The sequence below is a fragment of the Pinus tabuliformis genome, chromosome J, assembly GCF_031772625.1.
Source record: "Pinus tabuliformis cultivar Carrire ecotype Pingquan chromosome J, CPIR1, whole genome shotgun sequence".
NCBI lineage: Eukaryota > Viridiplantae > Streptophyta > Pinopsida > Pinales > Pinaceae > Pinus > Pinus tabuliformis.
The window spans coordinates 1,410,816,942-1,410,833,494 of record NC_142295.1 but is presented as its reverse complement, the minus strand read 5'-3'; positions in this window follow the sequence as shown (position 1 = coordinate 1,410,833,494).

The window sequence follows — 16,553 nt, the reverse complement described above, 5'->3', positions numbered from 1 at the left end:
GTATACATGTCGTCACTATAAAATACTTAATTTTTTCCAATTCTAAAAGAATTTCAATTTCCTTTATCACATGGTTAAATAAGAAAAAAATAATTACTCGAAATTTTGATGATATTAAAACCACTCTGACATTTTTAAATTAAAATTCATGTGGGTGAATATTAAAGAGATGAAAATGAAAGCATATGACTTTAATGGAAATAGTCATAACTATGACCATAAAGATATTCCGTTTTCTTGCAAATAGTATCTATTCTAAAAGGGTCTTTAGGTCTTGAAGTCTAAAATTGCTTCTAATTAATTAAGAGCTCATTTTCCTTAAACTTAGAGAAACCAGGTAGTCTAAAGGTATTTGGCAAGAATAAAAGTTTCTCCCTTATAAATTATTTATAAATCATTAAGTGATGTAATTTTCCTTTAATAATAATAATAAATATAATTTACATTCACAAATAATAACACATAATAATTAATATCATTATGTATTAACAATTAAATTATGAAAAAAAATTACTTTATTCCCAAAAAAATATAAATAATATTATAAAAAAAAATTAATATTACTCTATATATAAAATAATTTATTGATACAAAATATATATATAAATAATATTATAAAAAAAATTAATATTACTCTATATATAAAATAATTTATTGATACAAAATATATATAGTGAGTATGACATAAGTTTGTCCATATATTTAAAATTATTATTCAAATGTAAAAACATAACATCACATCATTTTTCAATTTTTTATTATTATTAAAATATTTATAATTCCAAAAAGTGAAACAACTAAATTACTTAAATAAATAAATAATGCCAAAAAAAAAAAAATACAGAAAAGCATATGCATAATAGCCAAAGTCATCTTTCGATCAATCAAATTCAAAAGTTCGCCGTCCACACACACACATATATATATCCTAAAAGTAGAGCCATATTCCCTGAATGATCTCCATCAAACAAATACAAAAGTTCAGGATGAATCTCTATCGATCAAACTCAAGACAAAAGTCTGCAGTGCGGTCTACGTGGTCAGGTTGCTGAAATATCGTGAATCACTGGTGGTCTGGAAATTTATTTTAAATTTTTTTATTAAATTAATAATTGGTATAGACATGTGTTGGAATTTCAAAACAGATTTATTTTCATATGTGAAGAATTTCATATTTTTCTAATCAATTTTCATAATTAAAAAATTTATTAAATCAAGATTAGAATTTCAAAACAGATTTATCTATCAAATTTGACTGGTTTCACATCTCTTCGACCTATTTTCATAGTTTAAAAAAAAGACTTTAACAATCTTGTAAAATTTCAAACTGTATTTAATAAACAAATCACCCTGTAACAAACAATTTAGCGGTCAAATTCAAACCCTAGCCTGCATCCCTAATACAAATTAGGGTTGGAATTTGAAGGGCCAAGGTATTTTACCCGTAAAAATATGTTTAAACTATTTTAATTTTCGTCGCTTATGATGTGCTATGAACCCTGCCAATTTTTCGTCGCTTGTGATGTGCTATGAACCCTGCCAATTTTTCGTCGCTTGTGATGTGCTATGAACTCTGTCAAACGTTCAAACGTATTTTTTATGGTTAATTTTTTTGTAAAACGTTATTAATACCCTATTTTAATCTGACACTTCCACTTGACCAAGTTCCATGTGGGCCAGCGGCGTGTCACAGTGTCGTATTTTTTATGGTTAATTTTTTTGTAAAACGTTATTAATACCCTAATTTAATCTGACACTTCCACTTGACCAAGTTCCATGTGGGCCGGCGGCGTGTCACAGTGTCGTATTTTCTATGGTTAATTTTTTTGTAAAACGTTATTAATACCCTATTTTAATCTGACACTTCCACTTGACCACGTTACATGTGGGCCAGCGGCGTGTCACAGTGTCGTCATCGTTCGAAGCGCGTCCCTCAGCTTTACAGAGTTTCGAAGCTAGCTGTCTCTGCAGTGATCACTGCTTTGGAACCCATGGCAGACGGACGAGGAATACAACGATTTCGATGGAGGAGATGTCCCATACGAAGAGAAGCCTCGCAACCTAGTATTGTTAATTTTGATTAATACTTATGACATACTGGTTGTATATGAACAATTCACTTCACTTGAATTATTTTGAAAAAAAAAAATGGTATATTAGAGTGCAAAAGTTCATAATTACTTAAATATCGTGATTTTGTTTTAAGTAATCATGGATGATTATTACTATTATCTAAGATCAATTTTGACTTATTTAACCTCAGGGAAAATGTTAATGTGTTTAAAATTTATGTATATATTCCAAAAAAACACAGAGAACTCTTTTAAAATAAGGTTGGTATCACTCGATTTTAGATAGGCATATATATGATATTTTTAGAGAGACCATTTTGCATCCTCCAACCTTCTTAGTATCACAAAAGATGAAAAATTATTTGATCTTGAGATGTCTTATAAATTGTTCAACTCCTTGTCTCACTATGAAGATTATGAGAGTTCATTTTTATCTTTGCAATATCTATTTTCTTCTTTAAGCTAGCTATACAAAAATATGTTCTATTCTTCTAGATTGAGGTTAATCGTCCATATTTATAATTCCTTAATTTTCTCTTTTCTCTATTTATTTGTCACACCATAATTTTGCCTTAAATTTAAATGTGATAGTATTTGGTATTAGTGTTATACAAATGCCCTCATCTATTTTGCAATGAAGGCTTACCATATTTATGTCATTTTCTCTTTAGTCATAGGTGACATTGATGGGAGTTTGAGGCAATCTTAGAAACATCATGCATTCTTTTGTGTTAGTTATCTTGTGTTTGCAAATTAGGTACTTAGTCATAACCATACTCAATGGGGAAAGACTAACTTTTATGAGGAAAATAGGAAAGGGAATATTTATTATATTTTTAAAATTCTAAATTATAAAATACTTCAAAGGGTTGGCACCCTAATTTGCAAGATTTTGGGTATGCATGTGAAGTCCATGTCAATGTGCCCATATGCCAACTTGTTAGCACATTTAGACAAGTCACATTGGAAATAGTGGTTAGTCTTATTGGGTTCTATGGAAATCGCATTAATTAATCTACTTTTGAATTCTTATTGTTAACATTTAATAGTTTTACTTTGTTGGTCATCTTATATATCTCATAAGATCTCCTTAGTCATATCTTATATATACAAATGCTATTGCATTTTCCAGGTCAAGGACATTTGATTTTAGGGTTATGGATATTTTATTGTGAGTGTTACATGCAATTTCAAAGCAAGATTCAAGAAGTCATTTGTGTGTTATAGTCATTTTGTTTTTTCCTTATGTTAAATATGTGAAAATTTTTAACATCATTGTATTAGCGAGGTTAATTTTTAATCAAATATTTATTTATTAACAAAACATCACTCATGAAGGGAAAAATTTTGAACATAACGTTCCTCTACGAGAAGCACAAAAACTCAAAACGTTAAAAAAAAATTGTGTGACATGTAAAGAGAAATCCAAATTCCAACCCTGGGTATAGTGATTATTGGCTGCTATTTGCAAATGCAAATTGACTCATCACTATTATTCAAGGAAAAGCATGTCATATGTAATTACCAACTTATGGAACCAACTGATAGTCCATAAGGGGGCGGACTTTCACTCCTACCATATGCATCTGAACCGTTAACCTATTTCTAGACATATGTTTAAGACAAGCTATTAACCAAAAAAAATAGTTTTAAAGCATTATAATGTGAATCTCCTTATTTATCTTCCTTTTATATAACTGAAAATTGAGTTTTCAGGAATGGAGACCCTCGAGAGGTAATAGTATTGAAAAAAATCTTCACATTATTTGGGAAAGCCACTAGTATGATGATAATTTTTCAAAAAACCTCCCTTTTGGTCTTAAATATGGAAAAGGATATTTTTCAACACATTATCAATATCCTTTTGATGGATAAAATATGAAAAGGATATTGTTCAACACATTATCAATCTCTTCCGATGGATAATTCTTTGTTAGATGAAGGCCTCAAATATTTGGGGTTTCTCCTAAAACCCAACACATATAGAATGTTGGACTGGCGATGGTTGATCTCTAGGGTTGAAAAATGCATCAATATATGGTGTCACAAATGGATCTCTCAGGTTGGTCACCTAACTCTTATTAAATATGTTCTTGAGGTTGTCCCTGTTTATTGGTCTTCCCTAGCTTATATTCCAAAAGGTGTTCTGTAGTGGATTAGGCGAGCCTGTTTCAAATTTTTATGGTCTGGAATAAATGTTGAGGTTATTTTTCCATGCATGGGATGGGACAAATTGCAAAACCCAAGTCCTTCGAGGTTGCAGTCTAAAGAACATATTTCTCTTCTCGCATACTCTTGTTGCAAAAGGTGGTTAGCGACTTCTTACAACCCATGACCCGTGGACTACTGTTGTCATCGATAAACACATCTTGTTGGAAAGGCATAGGAGACAAAACATAAATAATTCACACATAAAACATGAGTTGCGGCTCTTTTATTGATCACACAAAACTTGATTCTTACAATGAACTCAGTGAAGGGTATTTATCCTTTTCCAACTAGCGACTTGCCTAAAATATCTTAACATGCAACCACACACTAAAAGTCGTCTATCACTTAACTAGACTTGGCTCAACACTCAATTACTCAATCACTCAACGCTCAGTTAACCGACTCTCTAATTTTAGCTAACTCCACATGTGGGAGTAATTACAATTTCTAACACTCCCCCTCAATTATTACCGTATGACTCAACATAACTTAACTTGACTCAATTATCACTCAACCAACCCTGCTAGTCTATGTCTTAGCTAGGCTTACAATGACTCAAGACTTTCACAATTTTGCATTTCCTTTTTCTATTCTTCCAAATTTTAAATCCTCGAAATTGTTTCATTCTCTATTGAACTTTCTTGCTGTAGGCTTTATTCACTTGTTGATGCTGTAATTTTTCTTTGACTCGTATTGAACTTGTTCTAAAAAACAATTGGATCATGTCTTCTACAACTTCCTCTTCAAATATTCGTTCAACTATGGACTGCTGCCAAAACATTGCATCTTCAAACTGTCTTCTTTGCTTTTCTTCTTGCGCTTCATATTCCTGATTTTCTTTCTGCCATATTTCTTGATAATAGAATCTTATCTCTTCTTGACTCCATTGTTGAAAAATGGTTTCAATGCATTCATGTTTTTCTTTCATATCATTCTTTTCAATTTCATCCTCAAGTATTGCTACTTTTCCCTTGTAATCTGCACACTCAAGATCAATATTCACCATTTCATTCAATTCTTTTATTCTAGCTGCTTATTTAAGACTCATTTCAATTTGTTTTATTGGTTTCTGAATCCATTCTTCAATGAGATTCAAATCTGCATCACATTTATTAACAAACTTTCTTTCAACTTTTGCTCCCATGCTATTTTGAATACCTGTATATTCAAAAACAATGTTAAAAACATATTTAATATGGATCTCTTCATTGAGAGCTTCCTTCTCTACATTTGCCTTCGTTTCAACTATATGGAGGTTTTCTTCCACTGTTATGTTGTTGGTGGATATTCTCATCAAAAAATCTTCAATCACTTTATCCTGTTCTTGATCATCAAACGCTGCTATTTGACATACTGCTTCAAGAGCAGTTCCAACTACTTCATATCTTGTTGCTACAATGGAAGCTTCAACATTCAATGTTACATAAAACATTGTGCTTACCATATTGCCACAATCAATCTCTGTTTCAGAAAAGAAACCACGTTATGGTGGGATATCCGAGCATGCATGTGCTCATTGTCAATTTCATTGACAATTTCAACTTCGCTCTCTACAATCTTCACTGCATCTTATTCATCCATATGCATGCTTGGATATTGGGTTTCAATTTTATGGTCTTAACAACCATCATCCACTTTTGAGTGGGATTCTCCAAGCTCCATTTTCCTCTCAGAGTCTTGCTCATCTAGTCTTAGATATGCGACTCACTACTTTTCTTGTGACATAACCTGCTACTGCACGTCACTCCCTCTTGCACCAAACTCTGCTTCCAGGAACTTCCATGCTTCCTTGGAAGTTGTAGTTTTTTCTACCTTGCACAAACACTTCTCATCGAAAGCTTGTTTTATAAAATTAAATGTTTAAACATCGCATACTACATCATATGGGTTATTAGATTCGTACTCAATTAACTCTCTAGCTCGAAGAAAAGTTAAAATCTTGATAATGTAATGATAAAAATATTCACCTGTAAACATAGGAGGTGGTAGAAAATCAAAGCTACACCAATCACCCTCGATTTCTTCTCTGTCTTCTACTGTAGAAATTTCACCTGTAGAACAAACCGATATATGCAATGTCCTAAAGCATAATACTTGTTCTACTTCTACAAAACATTAAGCGGAAGCATAATCGAAATCATGAGAAACATCAAGTAGAAACATGCATAACTGATCAAGAGAAATAATCACACATAACACAAGATATATCCAGGGGAAAGCACCAGCATAAAACCCCAACCATGTATTATCAATCAAGTGGAAATCCTCTTCACAATACAAAAAGAATCAGCTCTCAAGCTATCCTGCTCTCTCTGTACTCTGATGATCTTCAATCAGAAGATGAAAATCATGGACTACCTAGGCCTCAATATATAGGCCACAAGTCCTCCAATCTCCTATAATAGATCCTTCTCCATGCAAGGAATACTTACTAGAAATATCTAAGCATCTGATAGTACATTGTCCCACATCTGATCTCAACTGGGTCTCTGACAAAACTGACATGCAACAGTTATCCATGAGTGAATTCTCAGTTATCTAAAATAATAGTTGTCACATGCATGCAAGCATTAACAAACTATATTTTATTATTTTAACAACTTGTTAAAATAATCTAACTAGACTTGACTAGTTAGAACTAAGTCAACTGATTCTCTCATTATAGAACTCATACTTATTCCCTCAATCAGTGGAGGAAATTAAGGATAAATTCCTCAATCAGTGGGACAACTCATGTGCATGCTCACAAAGACTTCAAATTCGAATTTCCTTAACTAATTAACTCAACTGAATTAATTAATTAATATTTCCAACTGCTGTTAAGACCAAAATTAATTTTACTTCCTATAGATAGACTAGGGACTGCTATAAATAAGAAGGGACCCAGAAATGCTATTTTTAGAACTTTCTATTTTTAGCAGTTTCACCTCTCACCCAATGTGGCCAAGTTACTCATTGGCCAAACTACCATTTTTAGAAGTGCTATTTTTAGCAGTTCTATTTTTAGCACTTTCAAAATTTAGCATTTCTTGTTGCACACTTTTCAACATCTACTAGACTTCTTAGTTCCTTGGTTGTGGTTTGAACCTCTCTAACCATGGCAAAAATCTTTGCCTCTTCTTTTCGATTTATTTTCTTAGTCTTCTTTAGTCACGCTTTGTGACCCATGACTGTTGTCATTCCTTTTTTTATAGTTTCTTTCCTGATTGCATGAGGCTATCTTCCATATCGCCCCCAAAAAAATATGATTTTCAATATGTGCCCCATAAGGCACAATCTTTACCAAAACACTGTCATACTTAACAAAAAACCAAATAACTGACGAATTTTACAAAGCCCTAAATTCTCTTGCCAATAATTTTTTTTATAAACTCTTTTATAAAATCCCTTAATGCTTTTTTATATATAAAACAGATCTATTTATAGAATATCTTTATATATAAAAAGCAAAAACCTTTATAAACTTGAACTTTTCAATATATCAAAAAATGACTTTAAAAACCTTCGAATACCTTTTATGTTAAAATCCTTCAATCTTTATGGCAAAACTTTCATATTTTATAAACATTTATCACGGGGAATAACCCATAAACTTTTAATAAATCCGTCCTTCAAAAAACCCTAACACTTTAATATGGGTAAAAAGAATCCATGTAACTTTAAAAAAAAAAAACTTACATGGGCCACGCTCCTTTAATATCAATTTGTTGGAAAGGCAAAGGAGACAAAACATAAATAATTCACACATAAAACATGAGATGCGGCTCTTCTATTGATCACACAAAACTTGATTCTTACAATGAACCTGGTGAAGGGTATTTATCCTTTTCCAACTAGCGACTTGCCTAAAATATCTTAACATGAAACCACATGAAACCACACATTAAAAGTTGTCTATCACTTAACTCGACTTGACTCAACACTCAATCACTCAACACTCAGTTAACTGACTCTCTAATTTTAGCTACCTCCACATGCGGTAGTAATTACAATTTATAACACATCTCTCCACTCTAGGTGGAGGATTGGGTTCATCGTGCAGATGATCCTTGCCAAAACATCTCTATCATAGGGCACACTATTCTAAACATTTTCAAAAGTATTTGCAGCGGCCTGGTCTGGAGAGTTGGTTTAGTACTTCGAGTTCGCTTAGGAATGGATCCTTGTCCAAGCTCACAACATGATCATCTCCTTCTCTCTCCTCTTATTGATTTCCTTTGTGATCGTGGGATATCTAGACTTTCTCACATTGCAGATCCAATTTCTATATCTTTATGGCGTCAAGGGTGGAAATATGCAGTAGACTTGGGCATTCCAACTCCTTTCATTAGATTGTGGAATAATTATATCAATCCTTTACGATCATGTCATTTTATCCTATCAGACAATGATGATGAACTTATGTAGTTTAGAGTCAACATTGGTTTCTATTCTCCAAAATCTAGATATAATGACATTGCAGTTGCACGTCATCCAAATGTTTCTCAACGGGGGTGGCCAATTGTATGGAAATCCAAATTTCCTTTAAAGGCTAAAACACTAATGTGGTGTATTATGAATGGCAAGGTGCCTACTTGGGATGTGCTTAAAAAACGATATGTTATTGGCCTTGGATGGTGCGACCTCTGTTAAGATGAGGGAGAATATATCAAATACCTCTTCATGAATTGCTCTTTTGGACATATGGGAACATTGCAGTTTTATTGAACCTCAAATTAGTCCTTGGAGGGGTCCTTCAATTGAATCTGCTTGGAAACACTGGATCTCTTTCTCAACTTCTCTCATATTCAAGTATCTCCCATTAATTATCTATTGGGGTATTTGGATTACTCACATCATGGCAATTTTTCAGGATCACACTTCTTTTCCTAGGATTATTGTTACTCAAGAAATGGAGATTCTCAGTCACTATCCACAGGAAAAACATGCCTATAGAGTTCGAGAATTAATGGCAGAAAATCATGACATATCCATCTCGTGGGCATACTTTGATGGTGCCTCGACGGACCTCGGTGGGATCATTATGGGGAGATTTATTCTTTATCTTTCTCATGATATCTACTTTCATATATTTGTTGGTTTGGGTGTCGAATCGAATAACTCTGTTAAAATTCTTGCATGTTGGAACCTCCTTGCTTTTTTCATAGAACAAGGTGTAACACATATTCAACTTTTTGGAGATTCCAAACTTGTGATAAATTGGATGAATGGAACTCATTCTTGCAAGAATTTTCATTTATATCTTATTATGAATGAAGTTTTGAGATTAAAAGATATGTTCTTACATTTTACATGTCAACATATATACAAGGAATTGAGTAACTATGCAATTAGACTCTTGAAAGAGGCTCTATTTTTGGAAAAGGATTATTGGAGGATCACAGAATTCTGTGGCAGAACTTCATCGGCTACATATTTCAGCCAATCTCCTGCTTAGATTATCCAACCAACAAAAGTATCTTGATCGCTCGAATATAATCATTGTTTATGCACTGTTATTTTCTTTTTATTTATGATCGTAGATCACAACTATTTTGATAACTGATTTAGAAAAATTTTATGTAATTATTTTGTATGGGCCTCTGTATGCGCTCTTGTTATATGAGATTTTTGATATTTTGTGTTGGGAGAGTTGTAGCATATGAACTCAGACTGATTTATTTTTATTTTTATTTTATTTTTTCGTAGAAAAAACATAATAGTCTTATAATAATAGGAATGTTTTACATATTCGATCGGTCTTTTAAGAGTGGTGGTAGCACAACTTACTAATGTCCAACGGGGCATGCAACATAGATCTTAGTGCCAACAAAAAATACCCTGCCTCATGATGAGGTGTACATTGCTAAGAGTAACATCGACATAAGAATAGGGATAGAGAAATAGAGGAGTGGCTTTAGTTCACACAAAATTCTAAACGGAAAAAAGAAAATAGCAAGGGTCAGATCTTATAGCTCAAACAACCCTTGTCTGCAGATCGCTCCACTTTGAAAGACCTCGAAGAACATATATCCAAGAAGCATGGGCACCCCATGTTTGGAAAGAAGTTATGCTTTAGAGTTTTTCTCCAGGCATATATATTGGAAAGGGACCTCCATGAAGGCAAACCTCAGCTCTGAGATCATCTATTCCCAGTTGCAAAGTGAGGGGACATCTAGAGAATGTTGGCCTTAAATCCATCTGTTCACTGAGAAGGAATCTCCAACAACCCAAATATTGTCTAAATCCAACCATTTGGAGCATTGGAGGGCACCCCATAAAGCCAACAGTTATCCCCAACACCAGCGGACGCATAGAATTTGTAGTGGACAGAGGGATCCAATTTGAGTAAGACACCACAACCACAGTCGCCATCTGAGGAAGCACCATCAAACAAGAAAATCGAGAATCTGTCATCCAAGTCAACAAATGAAATGGATCTGGTTGGGGCTTTAGGGTACCAAGGGCCGGCCTCCATGAAAAGAGTCACAATCTAAAGGGAGGTGGACATAGAGTTGGAGGGAATACCTTCAAAAATCAACTTATTTCTGGATCATAGCCAAATTCCCCACAAGACATAAAGGGCGACAATTCTATAAGCAATGGCTTGAAGAGACGAGAACTAAAATCAGGCAAGAAAGGAGGAGTAGCCATAATGGATATTGATACCAAGGAGGAGTGGGATTGTATTCCAGATGTCAGTAACAAAGGCACAATGCACGAATAAATGGAGACAATCCTTGGAATCCAAATGGAAAAGAGAACATCTACCAGGCCCCACAAACCCTTTTTTTAGCAGTTGATCCCAGGTGAGGATGCGATTGTATAAGACCAACTAGGAGAAGCATTTAATTTTTAGAGGGAATTCCCATAGCCAAAAATTGGAGGTGCAACCCGCAAGAGGAAGCGGGGGGATGCTGGAGTAAATATATTCATGCACGTCCTTGGCAACAATTTGCCCATTCAGAACCAAATCACCCTAAATGAGTTGATCAGGTCGCATAATGAATGAGATGTCATCCTGAGTGAGAATATTATGGAAATATTCCCATTTAGTGGCCAAGGCATCTAGAATGCCTAACTGTCGAGCATGAGGCCAAACCGGAGCACGGAAAGGGAAAGGGATGTCTAATCTGAGGTTGGCCAGATTATGGAACCCCATTTGGATGAAAGTATAAATCAAGGGGACATATAATGTGGCATCCCATCATACCTTTAATGGCATCCTTGCCAACAAGAATTTTTTGTCCATCACCCACCAACCACCGAAGATTGTTATAGAGCCATGGAACATCATGTCTGAAACTACGCCAGATATAAGATGCATTGGGATTCGATGGTGCCCTCGCCGGCACCCATCCTCTAGGCTCTAAAAGTTGATGTATTTAGTGAATAGAATGGTCTTACAAAGGCTCCTTTCCCTGAAATCTCGACACAGATTCGTGGTCAAGAGGGTGATAATGAATCTTCTGTGATCTAGGATACCCTAACTGCCCAACTTAACAGGCATGGAGATTTTGATAAGAGCCACAAAGTTAATTTTTCTCTGAGGGCACACACCAGACCAAATGAAGTTAGCAACAATGGAGTTCAATTTATGAATAATGGTCTGAGGAATATAAAAGAGATGCATCTAGAAAACAATAAGGCCTTGCAGCACCGCCTTGTTCATGATGAGCTTGCCCCCCAATGACAACCATTTATGGTCCCATCGAGTGAGCATCTTCTTGAATTTGCATATGATCTAGTCCTGTTAGCTCTACTATAAACTTCACTGATTAAAGGGTCGAGTCCAGGACTGGTGGTTGTAGCCGCTACAACAAGTGGATAATCATATAAAAATCTATTATCATTGATGGCTCCCTTGAGTTGGGTGCCTCGTTCTAATTAAATCTATTCTCGAAGACATTTTGGTGTATTGGGTGTCCTTAGCTTAGATCCTTGAAGGTTTACTGGAATGTATCAATTGCCTTTTTTTTAAATTCCTTTGGTTTGGGAGAAAAGAGGAGTTCTCCTTGCCATGGGTGGGCTAGGGAGAAATTTCTCATCCAAAATATCTAGGGGGATAGGGTCTTAGGAACATCTTCATGTTTACGCATGCTTTAGTGGAAAAATGTGAATGGTGTCTGAGAACATCACATGGTTTATGGTCTATGTAGTTATAACTAAGTATACTTAACCTCTCTTTGTGGAAGATTGGGTTCATTGAGGGGACAAACCAAAGGGGAATATCTCGATTATATGGAGGGCATTGCTCAATACTTTTGGGACCATCAGCATGGGTTTGGCTTGGAAAGTTGGTTCAGGTGCTCGTGTTCATCTTGGACAAGACCCATGGCCAAAGAGTGGAAGAGATCATATTCTTTCTCCTCTCTTAACTGATTTCTTATGGGATCGGGGGGGGGTGTCTCTAGGCTAACTCATATCCCTAAACCAAATTCTACCACTATTTTGTTTTAGGGCTAGAAATATTGTGTTGAGCTGGACATTTCGTTGAACTTTCTAGTGTGTGGAAAATTTTCCACGCGGCACTTCAATGTGGACATATTATAATTTCTGATAGAGATGATGAATTAGTGTGGTTGATGTCTTTATTTGGAGTATATTCTCTAAATTCGGGTTATGCCTTCATATCCACAAATCTTAATCCTATTGCCCCTTTGATGGTGGTGGAAGTTTGTTTGGAAAACTTGGTGTCTACTTAAAACAAAGCTTTTTATGTGGTGCATATTGAATGAGACTGTCCTGACATGGGATGTTCTATGCATAAGTTTCTCTTAGGGCCCTAGCTAGTATTATCTTTACAAAGTGACTGACGAATCTATTAATAATAGAAACAACAAATTCCAATTTAATTTGTCCTTGAATTAAATTGTGAATTAAATCGAAATTCTATTCTCATAGCAACTTGTAATAGTTAATTAAGTTAAATTGACTTAATTAACTTAGGAAATTCGAGTTGGAAGTCTATCTAGAGTCATGTACAGTGATCCCTAAATTTTAGGGGCTCGGGTTGAGTTCTTATTGAGTTGTAATTATTTAATTCAGTTTCTAGAGTCATGTACAGTGATCCCTAAATTTTAGGGGCTCGGGTTGAGTTCTTATTGAGTTGTAATTATTTAATTCAGTTTAACTGAGTTAAATTCAGTTAAACTAGTTCTAATTGTTGGAGGAACTAGTGAGTGGTCAAGTGAATTAAATTGGATTTAATTCACATGCAGTGGTCAATAAGATAACTGATAATTCACTCAAAAATAACTTGAAGATCGATCGATCATCTTGTGGATTCGAAAGGATTTACTGGTGCGAGATCACAAATGGGAGATCTATAACAGAACTAGTACTCTAATGGAATTTCAAAATCTGATCTGTGCACATAGATCCATTCAGGACCAAAGGTGCTTACAAGATTATGGCATAGAATGAAACTCCTCGATCATCATTGCGAGGGGGTTTGGCAGGATCAAAGATCCCTAAGAGCCCGAGGTTAGCCAAAGGACAAACCAATGAATCTACATCATTCAAAGACACCCTCAAAGAAAAGGTTGCAGCTTCAAGTAAACCTGAAAAAACTCTCAATATCCATGGGCCCTATATTGTGGAGGAGATGAATGATATTTAGGTAATGACAATATTTCTAGTAGAGATCAATAATATTTGTACAACCTATCAATCATATGCAATCATTTGCAGGTTCAATGGTTTCTGGCCAAAATGTGTGGATCTTTACGACTTGGACAATTAACTGTGAGATTCATTTATGCTCGAAGGGTTTCTTCATAGTAAAATTTGAATCATCATAGATCAAAGATCAAGTTTTACATGAAGGTCCATGGTTTTGGGGAAATGCAAGATTATTTATCACCCCATGGTTCCTATATTTTGATGCTAATTCAATGACAATTTCCAAAATTCCAGTTTGGGTAAGACTCCATAACTCACCCCTTCACGTTTGGCATCCAAAAATACTAGAAGGAATCAACAACATGCTGGGGAGACAGATCAAGCTAGATACACAAAGAACTGAAGAAGAAATTTATACTTTTGCCAAGATATGTGTTGAGGTAGACCTCAGTAAAGGACTACCTGATCGTATCCTTCTAACAGACAACAACCAGTGTTGGACCCATTTCTTAGATTATGAGAACACATCATTTAGATGGCATATCTGCCTTCAAACTAGACATTTACAAACCACATGTACTTTGGCAAAGAAATATCATAGGATGAAAAAGAAACCTGTCAGAAAACCTAAGGGATGGAAATTCCCAACACCACAACCCGATGAAGAAGAGGAAGAGGAGGACTTGGGACCCCCCATCACTAAGGAAATCCCAAATCCACAGACATCTTCAACAAACGAAGAATGGAACTAGGATGGGACAATAGTACTAATTTTGCAAAATCTAAGAGTAGAAAGACACTTATGCCAAGAAATGTCGAAGGAGAAGGAGATAGGAGGATTCAAATGTCCTTATACATTTGGAAGCTTATACTGAGATAAGGAACATCTGAGGCAGACAGAAGAGGAAAAAATAATTATTGTAACAGCCACTCGTGATCAAGGAGGATGGCGAATAGTAGAAAAGAAAAAAGGGAGAAAATGGTGACTAAGCTCTTCTGCTTACCCCAAATTTAATTTTTTTACTTTCTAATTTTTGGTTTGACTATATGGACACCAACGTCTTAAATGGTACACCTTGAGACAATAAAATGATGCACTATGTGATGTAACTTCTTGATAATTAATTTCATATCTCACCTAATTTTTATTTAATCTCAAGGAATAGTGACATGATTTATTATTGTTTGAAGGTTGATAACAATTTGAATTGTTTAATTAAAATGTTAATATAATAATGAATAAAGAGTATAGTTTATTTGAAATGATTTAAAAACTTAATTTTATTTACATATGATTAAAAAATAAGAACCAAAATTGAAAAGGATTTCAAATTATTTTTAAATTTTTACCAAATTTATAATTTAAAAACTAAAAACAACGGATAAGATTAGAATAAACATCTAAATTAAAAACAAAAAAAACTGATAAGTTCAAAACCATACAACAAATATGTTGAATAAGATAATTAGAAATACTTTAAAAATGTATATTTTATTCTCAAAATACATATTTTAATTATTTATAATCTATACATATTTTTTTCCGGATAAATCAGATATTTATTTTAAAGTCAAAAAATTTTGAACCACTTATTCTTATTCATATATAATAAAAAATATCACACTTTATTTTTAAATTATTTTCAAAACTATAATTTTAAAACTTTTGATTGGTAAGAATCATAATCAACATTGAAATTTAAAAAATAAAAAATTATAAACAAAACCAACATATTACACGTTCGAAACCAAACACAAATATGTTAAATAAAACATTTATGACAACAAATCTACCGAAGAGGTTTGACCACAAAATTAACGTTAAACAGATTAACAATAAATACACTAAAATCAAACAAAGCGTTCTTTCGCCCTTCCAAGCGATCCTCCGCTTCATTGATCTCACCTAATCTTGGTTTCCCGTTCTATACATATCGCTAGGGTTAGTGGCGGGGTCCACTGGACATCAGTGCGCCGACACCTTTATAAATTCATTCCAAAACAAAACGATTAACAATAAATACGTTAAAATCAAACAAAGCGTGCTCTTCAAAGGTATCCTCCACTTCATTGATCGCACCTAATCTGGCTTTCCCGTTCTATGCATATGGATAGAGTTAGTGGCGGGGTCCACTGGACATCATTGCGCTGGCCTCACTTTCATTCCAATCAGATCTCATTAGTCTTGTGAACGAACAGCAATTTCCCGGAGGACAAGGATACGGGAAAAGATGGACTCCACAATAGCTTTGGGAAAATATTTATTTATTTCATTAATATATATATAGATAGATGTGATGAAATTGATAATATTTATTAAAAATGTATTGATTTTAAATTTTTTTATTTATTTTATAATTAAATATTTATCTGTATTTTACATAAATATGTATAATGGAGTTCGAATATGTCTTAAAATTATTTTTGTTTGGTTAATTTTTTTTCTCAAATTTAAAGAAATAAGTTAACTGTCCCAGATCCAAATACATTTGTTAATAGTTAAATTCTTCTCTTTTATTGATGACCAATGAATAATTATGAGTAGTTTTATTGATGACCAATGAATAATTATGAGTAGCTTGATTTTAACAGTGCATCAACAAATATTATTTTTTTCCTGACTTAAAAAAATAGATTAACTATCCAAGATTCAAATACATCTATTGG